The 7,663-nt window shown below is 40.9% G+C and overlaps 1 non-coding gene across 1 annotated transcript; it reads right to left on the bottom strand.

The window, feature by feature from the left end:
* Positions 1–622: 622 nt before the first annotated feature.
* LOC141609982 (small nucleolar RNA R71) lies at positions 623–729 on the bottom strand. Its single transcript, XR_012527880.1, has one exon. It is a non-coding gene; the product is annotated as a small nucleolar RNA R71 (small nucleolar RNA).
* Positions 730–7,663: the final 6,934 nt, after the last annotated feature.

The following is a 7,663-nucleotide window of genomic DNA, read 5'->3' on the forward strand; positions in this document are numbered from 1 at the left end:
TAAAACTCCTCAAGGTTTGTTCTAATTGTTTTCGAGTTGTTTGATATTTTGCATGTCTAGAAGGTTACAAGGTGATTTGTTACCTTTTGACCGTGAAATCGAAAGAACCTTGACGAACAATAGAAGACTTGTTAGGAGGAATTTAAGAGGTATTAGTGAAGTTGTTCAACCCACTAGTGAGTTCATCAATCCTTTCGCAATAGAAGGAGAGGAGAACCCATTACACAATACCCCACAAAATCCACCTACAATGCCTAAATTCTCGTCACACTCCGTACCCACCGAGGAGAATCTACCAAATGGTACTCCTACACCGCAACATCTAACCGGAAATTTTATTGCCAAGTCCGCCTTCATCCAATTAGTTGAGAGGAGCCAATTTGGGGGGATGCCTAGTGAAGACCCTCATTCTCATATGGAAACCTTTTGCGACTATTGTGATGCAATCTCTCAAACGGGCGTGACTCAAGACCAAATTAGATGGGTCTTATTTCCTTTTTCTCTAATCGGCACCGCGAAGCAATGGTTGAAGGGCCTTGATAAGGCCACCCTCGGAATAGATTCTTGGAAGAAGTTGGCTCTAGCTTTCTACAAAAAATTCTACCCACCGGAGAAGACTAACATGCTAAGAGCTCAAATCACGGGTTTTAAGCAAAGGGATGAAGAATCTTTGTATGAAGCTTGGGAGCGGTTCAAGGGAATTTGTCGCTCATGTCCTCACCATGGACTTAGCGAATGGTTTTTGGTACAACAATTTTGGAATGGTTTATATGAGGATTCTAGGAACATTCTCAATATGGGATCAAATGGAATGTTCACCGAAGTTAATGACAATCAAACATGGAACAAGATTGAGGAAATGGCGGTCCATAACTCACAATATAGTAGACCTCGCAAGGCTACTAGAGGAGGAAAGCATGAAGTGGACTCCGTTACTCAATTGGGTGCTCAACTTAGTGCTCACATTGACGCAATCAACTTGAAGTTTGAACAAGCTATGGCTAGACTTGAAGAAAACTCAAAATCATCAAAGCATCATGTTAATGCCATGACGGCATCTTCATCAATCCCAAGTGGGATATGTGAGAATTGTGGAACTTTGGGACATGACCAAGGTGAATGTAGGGGAACAAATAAACAAGTGAATGCTTTCCAAGCATACAAGAGTGGTACCCCTTATTCCAACTTTTACAATGAAAACACCAAATTCCATCCAAATCTCTCATACAAAAGCCAAAATGTTCAAAACCCTCAAACAACATACACTCCACCACCCATGAGAAACCAAAATCAAAGACCCTTTTACAATCAAAACCAAGGTTACCAAAATCAAAATCCATACAATCACCAAAATGACCAAGGTTTTGATGTCCAAAAAGCGGTCCTCCAAATGCAAAAGAATCAACAAGAATTTTTCACTCAAATGCAAAAAGATAGCCAAGCAAAGGAAACCACCATCAACAACATCCTAGCTCACACCAAGATGTTGGAAACACAATTGACTCAACTAGCATCTTCAAGCTCACAAAGACAAAAGGGGCAATTACCACCTCAAAGTAATCCCCCTAGACATGAGACGGTTAGTGCCATTCACTTGAGAAGTGGTACAAGGTATGAAGCACCGAAGAAGCAAGTTGAGGATGAAGTTGTGGAAGCTAGTGAAAAGGAAGAAATTTTGCAAAGCTCCAAAGATGGAGAATCATCAAAAGAAGAAAGTTCAAAGAAAAATGAAGACAAGGTCAAGGAGAAGGAGCCCATTGTGATTAGACTTCCTTTTCCAAGTCGTCAAGCCAAGCCCAAATTTGATGATCAACTTGGAAAGTTCATGGAAATTCTGAAGAATTTGGAGGTCTCGATTCCTTTCACGGAATTAATCAATCACGTGCCGCACTATGCAAAATACATGAAAGATATCCTCACAAAGAAGAAGTCGATCCGGAAATTTGAGACTATCGCCTTCACTAAAGTGAGTAGTGCAATACTTCAAGGGAGTTCACCTCCAAAGTTAAAGGATCCGGGAAGCTTCTCAATACCGTGTACCATTGGCGACACGACGATCAACAAAGCCTTATGTGATCTAGGGGCTAGTGTGAGTGTCATGCCGTACTCGGTAAGTAAAAGGTTGGGGATGGGAGAGCTTAAATGCACCAATATCACACTCCAAATGGCCGATAGATCGACGAAGACACCATTAGGGATATGGGAAGATGTCCCCGTGCGAATTGGGAAGTTTTTCATCCCGGTGGACTTTGTCATTGTTGATATGGAGGAAGATTCCAACATTCCAATCATTCTAGAAAGACCTTTCCTACACACCGCGGGTGCGGTGATTGATGTGAAACATGGTGAGCTCACTCTAGAAGTGGGAGATGAAAGCATAACTTTTAATCTTGACAAGACTATGAGAGCTCCTCATTTGCATGAACCATGTTTCATGATTGATCATTATAGCCGAAAGGATGAGAGGAAGAAATCGGAACTCCAATGGAAGAAGAAAATTGAAGATGCTCCATTCAATGAGCAAGTGAATTGTGATAAGGAGAGCTTGCAAAGCTCATCAAAATCAATCAAGGAAGAAGAGAATGGCCTCATTGGCCAAGAGAAGAAATTGGGAGAGTTGTCCCCATCAAATCAAGAAATTTTCAATGATCAACTTAATGAAGTTTGTGGTCTTTGGGACAACGAATTTGAAGGGATTTTTAATCCCTACATTGGTAATGTCATCGATCAAGACCGACAACAAGGGCCAAGGTCTATTGAAGACCTCTACCATGATAATGAACAAGCTTTTGATTATTTCTTCAAGGTGTTGAGCAACATCAACAACACCTTGGACATGCCCCCTTGACATCTCATCAAGAATGAGAGTTTGGTGGAGTCCTCCCTAAACCACCACTTGTAAATATTTCTAACTCCCTAACTTACATTTCAATTCTTGTATTGCATTTTTTGTCATCTTTGGATTTTTATTTACTTTGATCAAGATAGTTGTCATGTTTAAGAGAAGTGAGGGAGGGACTAACAATTTCAATTGATGTGTAGTGCTTTACCTTAGTGTGGGGATGACAATTGCCTAGGCTATCCGTGCCTAGTAGTGCCCCCACAATGAAGAAAACAAGATTTGAAGAAGAATGGAAGAATGGTAAGGGAAATGCATCGTACACGGATGGAACTGAATCCGGGTACAAAGGGGTCGAATCCGAACGGATTCCAGAGAATCCGCCCGTCTTCAGTAATCCGAGCGTACTGGGTTGAAGACGCACGACTTTATAAGCTGAGATTTTTGGAAGATTTTTGACTGTGACTGAATCCGGGCGTCCTGGGCAGCAATCCGCCCGTCTTGAAGAATCCGCCCGTCTTGAAAGAAAGACGTCCGCCTTCTCTGCTGAGGAAAACAAGAAAAATTTCCTGGACTGAAATCCGTCCGTCTTCAGGCAAATCCGCCCGTCCCGTATCAAGCAAATCCGAGCGTCTTCTTATGAATCTGCCCGTCTTTAGGCGAGTTTTATCAAACCCAGAAAGAGCAAAATCCGCACGGATTGGGCAGAATCCGCACGGATTGCCCCTGCAGTTCGAAAATTTCGGTCTTTATAAAATCCCTCCCACCTTCCTTCATTCATTCATTCATTCATAAACACTACCCACAACATCAAAACCCTCATCCTCTCCATCACAAAAATAAAATCCCTCAACAACATTCACCAAAAACAAATCAAATCATCCTTCTAACAACAAATCAATCACTCCTTCTTCAATAAAAATCAAAACCAAGCACAAAATCTTCAACCTTTGAGTCGATTTTTGATTTCATAAAGGCAAAGCCTTTCACCTTTAAATCGATTTGGGTACACTACAAATTGAAGATTTTCCATTCTTTTCTTGGTTAATTCATCAATGGCAAGGACTAAGGGAGCAACAAAGGCAACAAAGGCACCAAAGGCTAAGGCACTCTCACAAAGGCAAAAGGCTCTTCAAACAAAGAAAGCATTGGCTATGGTGGTAGCAACACCAAACTTGGAAGTGCAACAACAACAACAACCTTCTATGGGAGCAACAACATCTTCTACTCCGGAAATCGATCAACTTTTGCATTATCCGGAGGTAACTTTTATTTCCGAAACCCATAGAAATACTTTTGCCAAGTTTGCTAGGAAATCAATTCAATCCACCAAATTTATATGTGAAGATACCTTAGAAAAATTGGGTGTTCTTGAGCAAACTAGAGCCTTTTTCAAAGCCATGGGGTTAAAGAAATTGTTTGAAACAAAGGAATTGACATACCCCTCCCTTACCTTGGAATTTTTGAGTTCTTTGAAAGTCACCAAAGTTGAGAGTAGGGAGAATCTCGAGTTTCGTCTAGCTAATGTTAGTAGACGCATTTCCTTTAGAGAATTGGGTGAAATTTTGGGTCTTAGTGATGAATCGCGTTATTTTAAGAATTATGGAAAGTATGACCCCGACCCTCTTTGGGAGGCAATTTCCGGGAGGAAATTTGAGGACTTTCATGCGAGTCGTGCTCTTTTAGTCCACCATCCGGGCATAAGAGTATGGCACAAGGTCATGGGAAACACCATAATTGCAAGGAAAGATACCAACCATTTCACCAAACTTGATTTTATTCTCCTTGAATCGGCTTTGAACATTGGAAGAATACACACCAAGCCTTACAATTCTTTGAGGCTCTTGGTAGATAGATGGCTCAACATTGATTGTGGGAAGAAGGGCACTACCGTTATTGTCAATGGCGGCCTAGTCACTATCCTAGCTAAGTACTTTGATCCTAACTTCAATAAGGATAACAAGTATAAAGCAAAGGAGGGTGGTCATCTTGTTGATTTGCATACTATGATACACAAGTACAAGTGGGTTGCCCATAACCCTCTTGACACTAAGTATGGATGGCTCACTAGTGAAGCTAGATCGTTCACCTTGCCCTCACAGATTTGCCGTCTAAGCGTCCACCGGACCAATTATCTACTTCCCCTTTCTAAAGAGGCCGAGTATATTATTCAACAACAAAAGGGTGATCTTGAAACTCCCTCCTCTTCCATTTTCATACCACCTTACCCCTTTGAGTATCAAGAGTTCAAGCCGGAAGGAGTTGAAGCTAGAAATGATTATGTGACTCTTCTCATGCAAGCAATGCACAAGCAAGCCTTTGAGGACCGGAAAAATGCTTACTTGGCTCAATATCCACCCCTCCTACACTTAGCTAGGCAAGGACTACTTGATCCATCATGCCCTTTGCCTAGTTGGGCGGATAGAGATGTCTTATTTCCGGGTGCATCTAGGGTCGTTTCGGATGACAATGAGGTTGTTGGTAATGATGAAGAAGTTGATGATAACATTGATAAAGAAGCAAGTGAAGAAGGAGAAAAGGATGGTGAAGATGATGATGAGAAAGATGAGGAAGAAAGTGAAGAAGCAAATGAAGAGGGAAGTGGCAATGTGACCACTTCTAATGAGGAAAGTGGCTTAGTGTAGATTGCATTTAGTGTAGAAATCATGCATCATTCTTTGCATAATTTCCATCATTTTGGCCATTGAGGACAATGCCCATATTAGTGTGGGGATGGGAATTCTAACATTTAACTCTTATTCAAAAATCCAAAAAAATTGAAAAATTTAGAAAATCATAAAAATTTGAAAATTGAAAACCCAAAAAAACATGTTTATTTCCTTTTGTAGTCTTGTATATATAGTCTTGTATATATTGTGTTTGTTCTATCCTTGTTCACATTGATGATTGACTACGCCACATCCGAGACATGAGGATCATGAAGACCGCATGGTATGATCTTTCCAATCTCCTTTTTCCTCTTTATGTTAATGACTATGTGGCTTTATTTTGATTGATGCGGTATAACAATGTGAACTTAGGACTTGCATTTAGTTTATATGTCATATTAGTTAATAGAATCACTTGCATTAGGATGTTTATATTAGTTGCATCATGGCATGTAGTTGCATGTTAGAAATGTTTTGAAAAATGCCTATTTAGGAACTTTGACAAGAGCAACTAAGCCATTACAAATACTTGTTCAACTTAAGACTTTGTCTACTAGAATGGTTGTAAAACACCCTAGATAGTGTCATACTAGTGACTTTTGACCCATGACCCAAAGCCTAGTCAAGGGTTTGCATGTGAGTCACCTATCCAACCCCGTGATACGATGTGGACTTGGTTAACTTGTCTAGGTGACCTTGTTTGACCTTGTGGTAAGGCAACCAAAAAATATTTTCTATCAATAAGCTTGAAGTGCTCATTTCAAAGAATTTTGTCATGTGGAAGTAATCTAATGCCAAAGAAACCTCAAATGTTATGAATTGTTGAAAGTTGAGAAATTTAAGTTGTTTTGATGGAGGCGTACCACTTCGATGTGCTTTGGTGCGGGATCCATTGAATTGGGCCCCCATACGGTTGTGAATTCGGCCGCCCAGAGACAGAGTGACTATCACCCCGAAAAGCTATTGTCTAGAGGTTAACCGGTTACCTAATAAGCGATTGGCGAAAGCAAAGGACACTAGCCCGGAAGGGACAAACCCCATCTTAAATTTTTGAATTGGGAAAGTGAAATGAGGACAATTTTGAATACTAGTCATATCCACCCGTTGTGAATAAAGATTTGAGCATTTCATTCCCAAAAAGCCTTTTTGTCAAGCCACTTGGTCGAGCTTGGGACGATCCATGACCTTTACTTTTGTAGAGAATTCGAGAATTGTCATGTCATATGCCACTAGCATCATAGGGATCATCATTCCACCACCATCCGATCGCTCTTGACGAAAGCATTTGGAAATTGAGGACGAAAGTAGTCTAGTTTAACACCATTTGGAGGTGATTTAGTGCCATCCTCTTAGCCTTAGTAATTTGTTGAACTAGTATTTGTGAAGGATTACATGCTCTTAAATTTGTTCCTCTTTAGTGCCTCCGCCACTTGATGAGGAAGTGGCTATTCCTTTTTGTAGATGCATCCATTATGTGATTTTATGTGCTTAATGTTTGGATGTGTCGCCATTTTGGCAAGACCCACCTTGCCTTGCAAGAAGGCATCCTACCTCATGGTTGTCTTGTTGTGAGTTGAAGGGGTGGAGTGAGACCCGCTAATTGTCTCATATCGGCTATATTATTAGGATAGGTTAGTATTGGTCCTAGTCTTTGTCACCTCTTTACTCGGGACGAGCAAAGGTTCGGTTTGGGGATATTTGATGTGACCATAATTAGCGCACATTTAGTCCCCGAATTAGCCTCGTTCCCATGCTTTTTAGTGCATATTTGGGTCATTTATTATCTTTAGTTCTTTGTTTTGCATATTCTTTGAGATTTTGATCCCTTGGTAGGAAAGGAGTAAGAATCTTGCATTTTCATGGCAAAACGAGACTAAATTGATCGAATCCAATGACCAAACATCAAGGAGAGACAAGATTAGAAGGCCTTTGTACATATTATAGTAGAAGAGCAATGTTGAGAAAGGATCCTTGAGTCCCCAAGGAAATCCCCAAGGAATTTATGAAGAAAAGGGAAGAAAAGAAGAAGATGTCTTGCTGAGTGACAATCCGTGCGGATTATCCCCAATCCGGCCGTCCTCCAACTGCACAATCTGTGAGGCTTTCCTCTAATCCGCTCGGATTCCACCTCCACAATCCGCCCGGATTCCCTCGA

Source organism: Silene latifolia, chromosome 10 (genome assembly GCF_048544455.1).
Source record: "Silene latifolia isolate original U9 population chromosome 10, ASM4854445v1, whole genome shotgun sequence".
In the NCBI taxonomy this organism is placed as follows: Eukaryota; Viridiplantae; Streptophyta; class Magnoliopsida; order Caryophyllales; family Caryophyllaceae; genus Silene; species Silene latifolia.